This window comes from Ostrea edulis, chromosome 4 (assembly GCF_947568905.1).
Source record: "Ostrea edulis chromosome 4, xbOstEdul1.1, whole genome shotgun sequence".
NCBI lineage: Eukaryota > Metazoa > Mollusca > Bivalvia > Ostreida > Ostreidae > Ostrea > Ostrea edulis.
In genome coordinates this window covers 35,992,252-36,009,398 of record NC_079167.1, presented here as the reverse complement: position 1 = coordinate 36,009,398, position 17,147 = coordinate 35,992,252, and positions in this window count along the sequence as shown.

Genomic DNA, 17,147 nt, shown 5'->3' with positions numbered 1-17,147 from the left:
AACGTATGTTGTCAGAAAAAAGGAGTTGGGTGGGATGGGTGCGACACGTCTTGAAAATTAATATGGGAAATAAAACATATGGTTTTCTATATTGTTTAATTCATAATCGGACACAATTTATGGGAGGGGTTTAAAGAATAGCAGAGAGAATTTTCATTACATATCATATAAAACTAGAAAATGAGGGCCTGTCCGCTGATAGTCAAAACTGAAACTTTTTTGGCTTTGTAAGGCGGATGGATACTTTCAGTATATCGATTTTGTTTATAATTTTCTCTGTCTCGAACCTTTTTATTATTATTATTTTTACATTCGTTAAATTGAGAATTGGAAGCACTTTAATAATGTAAAACGGTGGAAGAAAAACAAACCTGAGTAGAGTATAATTCACTACAGTAGCTAAGCAACGCTAGTGTGTAAAATGGCAAACATATTTCAGTAAATAAATGTAATCTCTGCCGTGGGGTCCGGGTTAGAATAGGTCTTCAGTACCCCTTGCTTGTCATAAGAGGTGATTAAATGGGGTGGTCCTTCGGATGAGACCGCAGAAACGGAGGCCCCGTGTTACAGCACGTTGGCACAATAAAGATCCCTCCCTGCTCAAAGGCCGTAAGCGCCGAGTATAGGCTTATATTTTGCAGCCCTTCACCGGCAATGGTCATGTTTCCATATGAGTGAAAATTTCTCGTGTGGGACGTTAAACAAGATACAATCAATAACGTAACATACGTGTATTACCCAATCTGATTAAAATCAGATCTACGTCAGCGAATCAAAGGATCTGATTTTAATCAGATTGGTGTATTACCTAACTTGGACAATAAGTACATGTATTTTCTAAACTGTTCCGGAAATACGTGGGATTGCGGATTAGGGTTATAATTACATGCGCATAAATTGAGACTTAATGATATATATGAGTCAATAATATTCTTGTCGAAATTACAATTTAAATATAATTTAAGATGTCAATACAATAGTTTTATGATTTTCAGAGCAGGCTAGTGGTCAAATCATACAACACCTGACATAGGGTGTCCGGGTAGCGCAGAGGTAACGCTCTCCCTTCTCACCGCTGCGACCCGAGTTCAATCCCCGTGACCCGAGTTCAATCCCCGTGATCGGCAGTGGTTGCAACTGAGAGGGTATACCGGCGGTCGCCCGCTCGGACACCGAGTACTCCAGTTTCCTCCCACACTTAAAGCTTATTTCCCTTGGAAATAAGCTTTCGAGCTTTCATAGGTTCTCCTTGGTATTTATGTTTGTATGTATGCTATACCGAATGAACATTTATTTATTTGACAGGAATATATCAGTTTTTGTTCGTGAATCCTAATTTCACAATTTCACTATATTATATACATATACATAAAGAGCTCTCATTATGATATATCTCGTTAGTTTGTTTTCCATAACGATAGAATTACACGCTATATATATATATATATATATATATATATATATATATATATACTGAATCTGTCTATCTATATATTATATACGTTTGTACTTTAAAACCCCAAAAGTATGTAAAGTTGTATTTAAAATTTATCTATTTAAACATATAGCAAATATTTTCATATAAAATTTAAATATTTAAAATTAAGAAGTCTTTTAAACAAAATGTACAGACAATAACTTTTTCCTCATATTCATCGTTATTGTTTAAAAGCTCTTAAGCAACTAAAAGTTTCAAAGATCTAGTATCTCTGAAATGATATCGATGAAAATTTTCACAATACTCTTAGACAAGCACCTACCTCGTAACACGGCTCTGGGATTTTATCTACCTTTCCAGTAGGCAAATCAATATGAAATAATGTGAAATAAAAAATAGATGCACACCTTACCTTTGCTGTAGAAGGAAATTTAAAAGAGCAGCAGACAACCAATGAAACTTCAGATGAGTGTGCTGATATTGTGACAGCATGCTTGTCATTACGTTTACAAGAAATTCTAAAAGATGTCTCCAGATCAAATGAAATACTAAATTCATTTGAAAGTTGTTATATCTATATATGTACATTCCAACATGGTTTTGCTACATGTATAAAAATATTGAAACATATTTTTTGGTTCAATTGACAATATTACATTTCCAATGTATTTGCCTTCAATATTTTTACCAACTGTAATGATAGTCATTTCTTCATGAATTCGAGACAGATGTGACCAATGCTAGTATTTTCAAATTTTATTTATCCATTTTTAATGTTTAGAATGCTTAACTAAAGTATTTCTAATAGTCTGTAATAAATTGAATGTCAATTGTCGAGGTACATGAGAGATACAGAGCTCACAATTCTTTGTTATGTAAACAAGGCTTGTGCCATGTTTTTGTTTACGAGGACTGTTTGATATGTAATGTGGTTAACTGGTCTTGGGAGAAACTGTCACAATAGGGGATCAGTTAAGAATTCACATCGAATATGGCTGACGTAATCAGAGTTGTGATTTAAACCCGGGACTGGGGACATGTTGAAAATGAATTAAAAGCTATTAAGTGTTGATTTCCTTGTGACAGTTTTGTGCGTTACTGTTAAATGTTTGAAAACAACTTGTCTGTTGCGTAAATCCAAGCACATCTGAGTCGAAAGCTCGGTCGAAACATAAACCGTCACCTACTCCGGCATTTACACGTTTTCCAGAATCAAAACATGAATGCTTGCGAAGAGAAATCGATGAAGGCTATGCCTCTCAACTTCTCTAAAGAGAATATGTTACATGGTATTGAAAACGTTTCAGGTCTGGAATTGTGAAATGTTGCTTCGACCTGAGGCTAAGTAAGTATATGCGTTGAGTCCGAGTGGACTCGATTGATGCTGAAGACGGGTCATACGGCGGTATGACTACAGGGACGACCGAGCAACTTTATCTAATGCAGAACTCAAATTCTGCTTCTGTTTGTCGAACACAAGATCTGTTATAGGACTTGAACCGTGGCTTCATTATGATGGCCACCCATGTACATTATAAATAGGTCTGGGCTGCGTTCAAGATTGTAGCGACTACGAAGTGACTGGATAGTACTATGAACTTGAAAGGAACATCTAGACTGGCCCTACGTAGGGATATAACAAGCGTTAACTCATACGGTGCTTTATATAGACCTAGATATCTAGCCTAGCAGCTAGGCCAGCCGCTATGATCGTGAACGCAGCCCCTGGCTTCTCAATGCATCGATCCGAACATGACTCGGGCTTTTCCGTCGAGTCGAGAAAATCCTCGGATGTAATACGTTATCTTTTATTGTACATGCAACTACTATGGGTCACATGACAAGAAAAATCAAATTGGCCTCAGGTTACACGTTTGTACCCGACCACAAAGACACCTTACTGAGTTACTAAAGCTATCGTATTGTATCCGACCACAAAGACACTTATACCACAAAGACACCTATACGAAGTCACTAAAGCTATCGTTGAATTAAAAATTAGTGAAAAATGTTCATGGACACATTATGCCTTCATATAATTTGACAGTCGCTTCGAATATATTCGTTCCATGTCGGTCTCTATTAGCAAAATTTATACAGTTTGCCTTCTTTTGTCTACGCATGATGCCACGTGTAAAATATTTCACTGATATGGAGACGTCACCAATGCCGGTGCAAAATTTAGGCCTATGCTCTGCGCTTATGGCCTTTGAGGAGGAAGGGATCTTTATTGTGTCACACCTGCTGTGACACGGGACCTCGATTCTTGCGGTCTCATCCGAAGGGCCACTCCATTTAGTAGCCTCTTACGACAAGCATGGGGTACTGAGGACCTATTCTAACCCGGATCCCCACGTGACCTCGATGAGTGAAAAATGGTCGAAGAGACGAAAAACACTCAAAGTAAAAACACAAATAGTAAATCACTGCTTTCACGGTGATCCGGGAATCATTCTGAAATATTTACATTTCTAATGTTTTTGCCTTTGAAATCTTTACCAATTGTAATAAGGAGTGGGTCCAGGAAATGAAGTTGGGGAGGGGGCAACTTCATGAGGCAGGGGGTCATGAGGCCGTCTTAAGTCCCTCAGGGGGCGAAGCTCCCGGATTTTATAGAGCTTGGAATATGTCTCATTTGCAGTAATTTCTACTATTTTCTGTCATTTTTTGATGAGGTGAAATTCATAAATTGACACAAATTTTAAGTTTAAAAAAAATAATAATAGAATATCAGTACCCCCAATAAAAGTAACAGTAAATCAAAAGATCTTTCTCTGAGAGTGGAAAAAACTGATTGCTTCTTTTATCGTTTACACCTCCCCTCTTAAATCCGCCACTCATATTACCTTGGTACGATAGCAATTTCTTCATGAATGCGTTGCAGTTGTAAACAATTCGCGAACGAATCTTGATAAAAAAAAAAAATACTACGTCTGTTTCAACAGCTGAGAATTCCAACAAAAACGAAATATAGAAAATAAATTTCATTTTTGAAAATACATGAAAGTATATTGATAAAAAAAAGAAAGAAACAATTTCTCGCTGAATATTTTCAAATAGATTTTTTATACATAAATTATATGGGTCTAGAATGAATCGTCCAAATATCGGCCACCAGGAGGCGGGCGAGGTGACCACCCACTAATTCGAAGACTACCATTTCGAAGCTCCACTAAACCGAAAGTCCACTAGTCCGTAATCTAGAATTTAACGGAAAAGAAGTTGCAATGGGCCTATATCTTTCATCGTTAACTAGAATGCCATCGTTTGAAAGAAAACTAGAGGTCCCAGTGCAATGGGCTTATATCCCTTAGCGGTGACACGAGTACCATGGTTCATTGAAGACACCTGAGATAAGTGATAAATTAATGGTCTTGTTAAATATGCCATAAAACAGAAATGCTGATGAAAAAGCTCATTAAAACTAGAATGGTCATGACCGAGAATACCCCGCTCAACTCTGTATTTTGAATGATTTGAAAAGATGACCTACATGTACAATTGCACAAGGTAAAAGAATATTGATTCTGATACAAAGGTCACAAGGAATGCCACTATAAATACGAGGGCGAGTCAATAAGTAACCAGCCTGTCCCATTCCGATTGACCGAGACGGTCACGATTTTCATGCCTTGTTTCAATACATTATACCTGGGTACAAATTTGCACGCATATCGAGTCATTCTTTAGTTGAATGTCAAACATGGCTAGTGATGCAAAGGCATGATTTTCATCTAAAATTGAGTACCGTGCTATAATTCGGTACTTGTATTCAAAAGGTACCGTAAAACAGGCAAGGATATGCACGATGTTTATGGTTCTTCTGCACCATCTTATGATCAGGTTAAATTCTGGGTAGGGGAATTCAAACGCGGTAAAACGTCTTTAGAAGATGAAACCATGTCTGGACGCCCACTGGATGTCACCGACGAAGAAATGTGTAAGAAAGTTCGGGATCTGGTATACTCTGATAGGCGAATTCAGGTGGAAGAAATAGAGCAGGCATAAGGCATTCCACATGGTAGCGTTTCAACAATCTTACATGATCGTTTAGGTATGCGCAAGTTAACAGCCTGTTGGGTCCCCAAATCCCTTAGCGATGAGCACATGGCAACCAGAGCATCAGTATGCAACGCCTTGTTGAAGCGTTTTAGGTCAAACGATGATTTTCTTTTGCGTCTGGTGACTGTAGATGAGACTTTGGTTCATTATTATGAGCCAGAGAATAAAGCTCAGAGTCGTCAGTGGGTAGGGCCTGGGTCCCCGAGGCCAAAGAAGTTCAAGACGCAACCATCTGCTGGCAATGTGATGGACACAGTATTTTGGAACGCAAAAGGCGTTATTATGTTGGGCTTTTTACCCAAGAGAAGTATGATAACTGGAGTGTACCATGCAAAGTTGCTAAACCAGCTGAGAACCGCCATCCGTGAAAAACGCTGAGGTAAACTCTCTAAGGGTGTTTTGCTGCAACAGAACAACGCGAGAGTCCACACTTGCAAAGTTGAAATGGGTGCTGTAGAACGAAACGGGTATGAATTAATACCACATCCTGCCTATTTGTCTGACCTAGCTCCTAGCGACTTCTTCCTATTTCCAAACTTGAAAAGTGATATCCGTGGACGTCATTTCCGGTCTGACGAAGAAGTCGTGACGGCAGTTGAGGAGTGGGTCAATGGAAAGGAATTCGATTTTTTCAGGTCTTGGCTGATAGCACTTGAACAACGTTGGTAGAAGTGCATCACACTAGAGGGCAATTACATCGAAAAAGAAGAGGTGGATCTCAACCGGAATTAAGTTAGGCTGGTTACTTATTGACTCGCCTTGTATTAAAGGTATATGTATTAAACAGTGTTTTGTTCGATGTTAAAACCCAGACCAATATTTTGTCACTATGATAAACTATGAAAAATAATGCGATTTGACAATTTCGACAAATTATATACGGGTATTAAAGGAGTACTGGTCTACTCAATGTAAGGAGAAAACGATGATTTTCTAATGCGTATCTATGAAGAAATGACGTTTATGGTGGATGTGCGCAAGCGCACAAGAAAATGTTATTAGAAACATCATTAGAAATTTACAGTATGTAGTAGTACTGAATGCTGATTTCAAGTTCGACATGAAATTCAACTCCCCCTCCATGGCTTAAAGGGATTCTCTTTATCCTGTTTCCGTCTGACTGTCTTTTATCGCTTAAGGTAGTTTCACCCTCATGTGACTTTTCAATATTAACGATTGAAAGTGGAAAAACGGTATTGATTCCCACTCAATATAGTAGACGTCAATTAATAACCAAATGAAATGTGTATGTTGCCAGCTTTTTTAAGATGTCAGACATACAAAAGCAGAAGTATATGTCAACATAAAAAAAATTCCACATTTTCATAAAACAGAATAATAAATAATAAAGATAGATAAAAACTTGATAAAATGATGAGTTTCTAATGCCAACACATTTAGAAAAACTAATTTATGAATATGCATAAATTGATTGTGGATATTAGGGAAAACATTGTTTCATAGACATACAGTAGAGGAAATACCAGCATAGGAGCTATTTTCCTTGACAACATTTTTAAAATTATGAATAATTAATTATCAATGGAAATTATAAACTTTTTCACTATCAATAGTTTACGAAATCTTTTATTTTATCCAGTAAATAAAATTCCTCTGTGCAAAGTTTAACTTAATAAAGAGTTTTACAAAAACCTATGACATCACATGAGGATCGATCTACTTTAATGTGAGCAGATATCAACAGATTGGTTCAACAAATGATCTCGTCATAAAGCAAGTAGACCACGCATGACGTCAGCAGAATCCGATTGCGTAAATCTTTATCAACGATTCACAACAGCGTCATCTACATCATCAGTCATTCCTGGGATTCGCAGAATATCTAATCAGATTGTTCACAATCGATTACGGAATGCTGGGATTAGAGCGCGCAGACCTATTCGTGGCACTGTTCTGACTCCTCAACTGTTCTCAGACTCAAAGAGCATGGCCGCGGCAAGGCTAACGGACACTTATGGTTTAGCGATGAATCTTGATTTTTATTTCAGAGGCTTGACGGAAGACTGGGAGTGTATAGGCGCCAAAATGGACGTTTTGCGCAAAATTGCATGCAGGAGACGGAACGGTTAGGACGGGTTAGTATTGTAGCGGTCAGTCGGGTTCGATCACCGGTGGCCAGATAGTTCAGTTGGTAGAGCACATGAATAGAGATTCAGGGGGCCCGGGTTCGAATCCCGGTCTGGTCAGTTACATTTTATCCCTTCCTGTTACATTTGGTGCCGTGATCAGCCGCTGGAACTGACAGGTGAAAATGCCTGCCAGGGGATTAAGATCCTGGGTTGATGTCTTCACACTTAAGGAGGGAGGAATGTAGCGGTCAGCCGGGTTCGATCGCCGGTGGCCAGATAGCTCAGGTGGTAGAGCACCTATCTAGAGATTCAGGGGGTTCGAATCCCGATTTGGTCCGTTGCATTTTCTCCCTACCTGTTACAATATCATGATGTGGGCAACAATGTCCTATACAGACAGCACATCAATGGTTCACAGGGTACTTTGACGGCTCAACGGTATATAGATGAAGTCATACAGCCACATGTGGTTCCAATAATGCAGTATTACAACATGACAACGCCTGTACACATACTACTCGTCTAACACGTGATGTTCTGCAAAGACGCAATATCCAGGTTCTTCATTGGCCATCCAATTCACCAGATTTGAACCCTATCGAACATGCATAGGACGGACTGGATAGATGCATCAGGCAAAGAAAACAACAGCCTCAGACTTTGCAACAACTGGCACAAGCTCTGGAGTTAAAGTAGACATTTTTTTAGATACTTAAATTTTGCGTCCATGGGAAGGCGTTGTCATGCAGTCATGGATGTTTTATGTGGACTAGATAGTGAACTTGGGTGACCTTGAATGAATATGAAATTGTCTTATGCGTTTCTTCTTTTTTTTTATCAGTATATGAACTGGAATTTTCACACCGTCATACTTTTCACGAAGCGCTTCATGAAGTTTGCCGGTATAACACTGCATAGTTACCCCGTTGGAAAACGACCCCGGAGATCAATTTTCAACAGATGTTTGATCAATTTTCAACGTTCAAAATTGACTTAGACCGTTAATTAACTACCCTCCCAATCGGGAAATTTTGACCCTCGTTAAAAATTACCCTTAGTGATCATTTCTGGTGGGATCAAATTTCAGCATTGAAAAATGACCCTCAATGTACAAAATGTTTTCTGTACAGTCCACATCTCGGACAAGTGGTGGGGTCATATTTCAACATTGAAAACTGACCACAAATATACACAATGTTTCTTAGCAATCCATATCTCAATCAGGTACATGTAGTAGGGGTCATATTTCAATATTAAAAGAACGCCCCAAATATACAAGAAGGCTCTCAGTACTACAGTCCATATCCTCGTGTGTTTTTAAAATGAAATTTATTTCTTAAATAACAGCAGCTATTAATTGACGAATTGAAACAGCAAGCTTCTCATAACTTGAAAGTATGCCTCTTCAATAATGTATTGCTTTTACTATCATGGAGTCCCATATTATCAATGAACTCTTCTTATTAAAAACCAGAGAGAGAAATCTTGTCTTGATCAGTGTTATTTCTTGTCTTGAAGGTACGTAAACACATAAGATATTTGATACATTATCTTTAGGTGAGTGTTTAGTGAATGTCTACTAGTAAACAATAATTTGAAGAGTTCTAGATTTCTATTTTTGATTCGGTCAGACGCCTCCATCCACAATACAATGAACTATATATCATCTGTTGTATGGTACTAAACTACTGATAAGATTCAGTGCCAGCTAATTTGAGACTGACATCATTATATTATCCTACCATCTATAGCAAGTAAAAGACTGGCATAACAGCGAATGTGGGTATAGTGACTTGCAAATGGTTCTGGTATACATGTACTACAGAGAGTAGGTTTTGATGAATTTTCGTGGGAACGATATTAGCAATGTGTCTTGCAAAATGCGTCAAACCATAGCTTGCTCTTGTACATGAAGTGACCGCCACCAGGTATGGACTATCATATCTTAGAAATGGTATACTTACTGTAATGGTTTTTGTTCATTCATTTATGTTACAAAAATAGAGTGATCAGTCCGGTACACAAAAAGGTCAAGAATGGACTCCCATGCACATCTTCAAAGAAATGACCACCGCCTTCAGTTGTTGTTTTTTTTTTGTTTTTTGTTTTTTTTTACAACTGTATATAAATTAAAGAATTTTTATTTAATGATGGAACAGCCATAACAAAAATCAATAAAAAGAAGTACCGTTCTTGTCGTGTCGGTCAACAGTGAATTCAAGTAGTGGTAAATTGGTTTTATAATTTATGGATGCAGAGTTTCTTTTAGTAGTGGTAAATTAGTTTTATTATTCATAGATGCAGAATTTCTTTTAGTAGTGGTAAATTAGTTTTATTATTTATAGATGCAGAATTTCTTTTAGTAGTGGTAAATTAGTTTTATTATTTATAGATGCAGAATTTCTTTTAGAAGTGGTAAATTAGTTTTATTATTTATAGATGCAGAATTTCTTTTAGTAGTGGTAAATTAGTTTTATTATTTATAGATGCAGAATTTCTTTTAGAAGTGGTAAATTAGTTTTATTATTTATAGATGCAGAATTTCTTTTAGTAGTGGTGAATTAGTTTTATTATTTATAGATGCAGAATAAACGAAAGACAATGATAGACTTATTTTAAATGTGAGACGAGAATGTCGATCAGCTAATTTATTTAACTGCGAGACGAGAATGTCGATCAGCTAATTTACACATTAACAGACATCAAATGTTCTATAGGAAAATTAAAGCAAGGGTCATATGGGTTTGGTCGTTTGAATTGATGAGAAACTTTGATACATTATTGCAGTTTTATCAGAAACGACAAGACGTGTTACATTTAATAAGAAACAAGTGGCCGTTTTACGGGAAAGTACATGAAAAATCAATGCACTTGAAGAGGTATATATCTTAGGTTAATCAATTACCACGCGTCGTCCTTATATGGGTCAAATAATGTTTTATGGACACTGGATACAAACAACAAACATACAGTCATTCTCTACCCAGAGTTCCGTGCGCTGCTAGCACTATAAGTGAAGCTTGCGTAACGCGCCCTCTGGTGAGATAATGACAGTATACGTAGCTATTAAAACACACAGTCTATACATAACCTAGAAATGTGGCAAAAACGACTAACATCCTTAAGATAGTTTTGATAAACAGAGGAACAAAAAGGCTTAGAAAATATGAAATATATCTTAGAAAAGATTAAATTGTATAAGATTACAACGTGTATATAAGGTTGCAAAGTATTCTCGCTAAGTACCAATATTAGTCGCTTACCCGTTACACATTAAAATTTTAGCAATGAAAGAAAACAAAGATGATAAAAATGTACAAAGATAATGCATATAAGATTTCAAATGTCAAGTAGTTTTTTTAACAAGAGAAAAATATCAGTATACATAATCATAATATGTATACGGTGTGACCGTTGGACCGAGCGAAGCATGTAATGTCCATTCGAGTGTCCCAAGTGGTAATCATAATTCCGTTAAGTATGGCAGGTTATGATTCATTTAAAAATATATATTTTAATGAAATTTTCCTTGCGCTAAAAACACAGTAACATCTCAATATTAAAGGGGTTTATATGGGGACAACAGTTTTACAGGATCCGCCTATTCATTGAACTCGGGAAATAAAACACAAGGCGACGTAAACTGTGTATTGTGACGTCACATTTAGCCTCAACTTTTTTTCTCTTTTTCAAAGCAAACAATTATAAACAACAATAAAACATTCCGTATGCAATGAAAAAGGCCGTTATACCGAGCGAAGCTCGGACGGGCCGAAGGCCCGTCCGCGAAGCAAGGCTCTAAAGGTAACACGTATGTAAAAGAAAAAAGTCAAAATCAGCAAAACAAAAAGAGATAATCTCTATATACGTTCACTGAAATTTTCGTGATCCATATGGGCGCCGCCATTTATTTTTTCATTACCTGTTTCAACAGTTATTCGTGTTTTATTTTGAATGCCAATAATAGAAGACTCTAACGTGCAATTCGTAATTTAAACACTCAGTTTGTTCAAAGTGAATAATATAATTATCATTGGTACAGGTTTTAGCAAATAAATACATATAAAACCGTAATACGACTAAATAGATGAACGAGTTCATGAGTTTCTTTGAATAAGAATATACGATAAAATTACGGTTACTTTTTTACCATTTTTAATTTATTGGTTAATTTTGTTTGGTTTTAACGGCCTTTTTCATTGCATACGGAATGTATTATTGTTGTTTATAAAATTTGTTTGCTTTGAAAAAAGAGAAAAAAGTCGAGGCTAAATGTGACGTCACAATGCACAGTTTACGTCGCCTTGCGTTTTATTTCCCGCGTTCAATGAATAGGCGGATCATGTAAAACTGTTGTCCCCATATAAACTCCTTAAATATTGAGATGTTACTGGGTGTTTAGCGCAAGGAAATTTCATTCAAAATATATATTTATAAATGAATCATAATCTACCGTACTTAACGGATTTATGATTACCACTCGGGACACGGAGTTACGTACATGCTTCGCTCGGTCTAACGGTCACACCGTATATATATATTACCGAGCGAAGCTCGGACGGGCCGAAGGCCCGTCCGCGAAGCAAGGCTCTAAAGGTAACACGTATGTAAAAGAAAAAAGTCAAAATCAGTAAAACAAAAAGAGATCATCTCTATATACGTTCACTGAAATTTTCGTGATCCATATGGGCGCCACCATTTATTTTTTCATTACCTGTTTCAACAGTTATTCGTGTTTTATTTTGAATGCCAATAATAGAAGACTCTAACGTGCAATTCGTAATTTAAACACTCAGTTTGTTCAAAGTGAATAGTATAATTATCATTGTAACAGGTTTTAGCAAATAAATACATATAAAACCGTAATACGACTAAATAGATGAACGAGTTCATGAGTTTCTTTAAATAAGAAGATACGATAAAATTATGGTTACTTTTTAACCATTTTGAATTTATTGGTTAATTTTGTTTGGTTTTAACGGCCTTTTTCGTTGCATACGGAATGTATTATTGTTGTTTATAATTGTTTGCTTTGAAAAAGAGAAAAAAGTCGAGGTTAAATGTGACGTCACAATGCACAGTTTACGTCGCCTTGCGTTTTATTTGCCGCGTTCAACGAATAGGCGGATCATGTGAAACTGTTGTCCCCATATAAACTCCTTTAATATTGAGATGTTACTGGGTGTTTAGCGCAAGGAAATTTCATTCAAAATATATATTTATAAAGAAGAATAATCTACCGTACTTAACGGAATTATGATTACCACTCGGGACACGGAGTTACGTACATGCTTCGCTCGGCCCAACGGTCACACCGTATACATATTAAAACTAAGGCTCTAAAGGTAACACGTATGTAAAAGAAAAAAAGTCAAAATCAGCAAAAGAAAAAGAGATAATCTCTATATACGTTCACTGAAACTTTCGTGATCCATATGGGCGCCGCCATTTATTTTTTCATTACCTGCTTCAACAGTTATTCGTGTTTTATTTTGAATGCCAATAATAGAAGACTCTAACGTGCAATTCGTAATTTAAACACTCAATTTGTTCAATGTGAATGTATAATTATCATTGTAACAGGTTATAGCAAATAAATACATATAAAACCGTAATACGACTAAATAAATGAACGAGTTCATGAGTTTCGTTGAATAAGAATATACGATAAAATTACGGTTACTTTTTTACCATTTTTAATTTATTGGTTAATTTTGTTTAGTTTTAACAGCCTTTTTTATTGCATACGGAATGTATTATTGTTGTTTATAATTGTTTGCTTTGAAAAAGAGAAAAAAGCCGAGGCTAAATGTGACGTCACAGTGTACAGTTTACGTCGCCTTGCGTTTTATTTCCCGCGTTTAATGAATAGGCAGATCATGTAAAACTGTTGTCCCCATATAAACTCCTTTAATATTGAGATGTTACTGGGTGTTTAGCGCTAGGAAATTTCATTCAAAATTTATATTTATAAATGAATCATAATATACCGTACTTAACGGAATTATGACTACCACTCGGGACACGGAGTTACGTACATGCTTCGCTCGGTCCAACGGTCACACTGTATACATATTATGATTAAGAAAATAAAATTTACATGCTTTTACGAATTTTATGTAACAGCTCAGAACGACGTGAACTAGGGTAGACGAGATTCAAAATGGAGAAATACATGTCCACGCGATAGTATTCGAATCGACGCCATTAGTACCAAAATTTTCAAGTTCCATAGGTATGGTTTAATTTTTCATTGTTTTCCTGTATTTTCCTTTTAAACATGTATATACGTGTTACCTATAGGGAGAGCTCCGCTCTCACGGCCCTTCGGGCCGTGAGAGGACTTCGCCCTCTATTAGCATATAACAACAATATGAAATAATATACATTTGATGTACATGTATATACTCAACATATTATATGTCTTTTAAAAAAAAACAATTATCATGCATATTATAGTTTTCATGTCAGATTCTGAACAAAACTTCATACATGCGATGAGTATGAAACCTGATATATGTAATTATATTCATCTAAAATATAAGTTGTATTAATGGACAACACATATATTATGTATCAATAGGCAAAATATATATAAAGAAATAAATCTTCTCACGTAAGTTAAAAAATTACGATGTAGAAATGGAAATGGATTAGAGAAATTCTTGGCACAAGTGTAATGTATTCGATGTAGATAACACAATACAACATGGTGATATCGGGTGTACGCAACTTGATTATTACAAACAGCACATGATATTAATTCCTTATAATCTATGCCATGAGGGTGAAAATCATATATGGACCTTTCTAAATCGTTCACGTACAAATTTTCTTAACTTTGTTTTAGAAAGTTTACGTGTGGAATCACAAAGTAAAGAATCAGTATGAGATGGAGATAGACGATACTGGTTAGCAGCATCCATTAAGTAATCGTTTCTTACGGAAGAATGTTCCCTTAAAAATGTAAAAGCAAAAGTTCAAAAAACAAATTTACAAACAGCAACAGGTGGGACAAAACCTATAACTGTGTATAACCATGTATAGTTCAGAAATATGACACAAATTTATGTCATTTGTGAGCTGAAACATTTCGAAAAAGACGAATTAAAGATGTTATCATCAAAGGTGAGGACAACGATCAAGTTGACGATGGAGAAGCTGAAATAATCCTGTTTGTCATAAAGTTGAGTTGTTAGTTTGCCGTTAATATCTACATTCAATAAAATATCTAAGTATGAATCAGAAGTGGGGGACTCTGTGGTGTCTTTTATTTCGAGTTCACACAACATTGAAGCTTGAAAGGTAGAGTGACGTAAAGAAGCTTACGATCTACCATCGAAATTTCATCGAGGATTAAAAATTGTAGATGCTCATGGTTTGCTCTCAGTGAGTTTAGCAAATTTTCCCCTAAAGGAGTGTAAGGGAATTCGATGTTTTGCTGATTCCAATGCAGAATGTAGAGTCATACCGCCTATGTTGAAAGCAGCTGTTACTGTTGGTGCTGTAATAAGCACTGATAAATCATCAGGTCCATCTAAAGTTTTCGATATCAAAGTCCTGTTTGTTTCAAGATATATGCATTTGATTAGATGCGATTTTCCGGTTCCTGCACCAACGTTTAAGAACAGATGGAAATGAGCGGTGTACGTTTTCCATGCAACTTTGAAAACCCATTCTTTAATTTTGTAGAACACTTGCTGTTGTATTTTGTTCATTTTTCGCAATGAGTCTTGAATTTCGTTTGGTGACGTCTTTGGTTTCTGGTATTCTATAACCCCTGTCACTGAATTTCGTTTGGTGAAGTCTTTGGTTTCTGGTATTCTATTGAATTTCGTTTGGTGACGTCTTTGGTTTCTGGTATTCTATTGAATTTCGTTTGGTGACGTCTTTGGTTTCTGGTATTCTATAACTCCTGTTACTGCAGGACGAGATGTAGCGGATTTCTTTGAATTTGTCAAAAGTTCAATATCTGGTGATGTGTCTTCTTCATCGCCCATACCACTGCACTTATTTTTCACCTGTTGTGCAGTCCTTTCCGCAGCGGAGGTCCCCCATGCATCTTCTCCGATGTGCCCCTCCTGTACATCATCCCATGCATTCTCTAACTTATTGGTATCTCTTTCAAATCAAGTCCTACATGTATTATTGTTGATGGTGCATAAAACAGACCGATCTCCGAGTTTTCCATTTAAAAGGTAATCTTCAAAATTGGTAAATACTGTGGGTCTTTCTATTGGAGTTCTGTGTGGCAGATACAGTTGTAGCGGTGCGGTAGCTGTTTACCTTTTTTGGAAGTAGCTGGGGGTCTTGAGGTTAGATGTATTGAGTAACACGAACAAACCTTTGCCAAATATTGGTTGTCAAAATGTTCATTTGGATGGGCATATCATTTGTCTATAATGGAAAACATCCATATGTTTTCGCTCTCACCTTTTCAGGACTTCAATGCGTTCAGAGGAAGGCTCATTTTGATTGCATTGCTTCCTGTAGGAATGGATACGTGACTCGAGCATTTCAAGTGCAAGCTGCAAACTCTGTAGACGGCTTCTTGTGGCGATACTTCTCTGTTTTGGATTTAAACCTGGGATATCTGTTGCTCTTTGTTGCCCCCCTCCCGTGCTTCTTTTTGTGCGCTTGCTAGAAGTTCTCCCATTCAAGCTTCTGCTTTACGTTACTTATATACCATAGTATGTACGCTACACACGAGTAGGGGTCCATAACATATTGGACATCCACATTGGAATTTCTTGCATGTAGAAGAGTCGGAGTTGTTGACCCAACCATCATTTAGATCTCGTTTGTGATTGATCGTATTTCTCTTCGTGACTGCAACCAAACGTTCCTTGTATTGTTCATACGTGATGTTGCAAGTAAGAAGAATGTTTTCTAGATTTAGTTGTTCAGATTCCTTGGGGTTTATGCCATTCCTTAGATTTTCCACAATTTGTTTTAGAGACCTCTGATTTACAAATTAAGTGTTTACCGCGACGGTGGTCTGGAGGTAGAGCGTTCACCCCGCATACGGAAGTTCGGGGTTCGAATCCCGGCGGCGACGGACTTAAGTCATTAAACAGGTAGTGACTGTTCCATCGCCAAACGCTCAGTATCAGGTGTGAATGTCAAGGGTCCTCGAAGGTCCTGTATCACAGTACGTGTGGCACGCTAAAGAACCCTCGCTGCTCAATGGCCACAAGCGCCGAGCATAGTCCTAAATTGGACTCGAGCCACGAACACCCTGTTAAGGCCTACGCTTGGAGTGAAATCTAAAGTGTCTTTTGTTGATTTTTTCTACCCTTGATTTCCATGTATACTACTTGCCCAAATCACATGTCACCTTAATTTGTGAAACCGGATGTTGATTACTTGAAATTAAACGTCAAACCTATAAATGTATTTGATTTTCCCCCGGATTTTACCACCTTTTTCACTTTGAAGCAATAATTTTCATATTGCGTATGTTTCGCTGTAAGATGTAATTCGATTGAATAAAAATTGGTAATGAAAGGTATTCTTTCCAATGAAAAAAACTTTCAGCGATGTTCTAGCTGCTATCG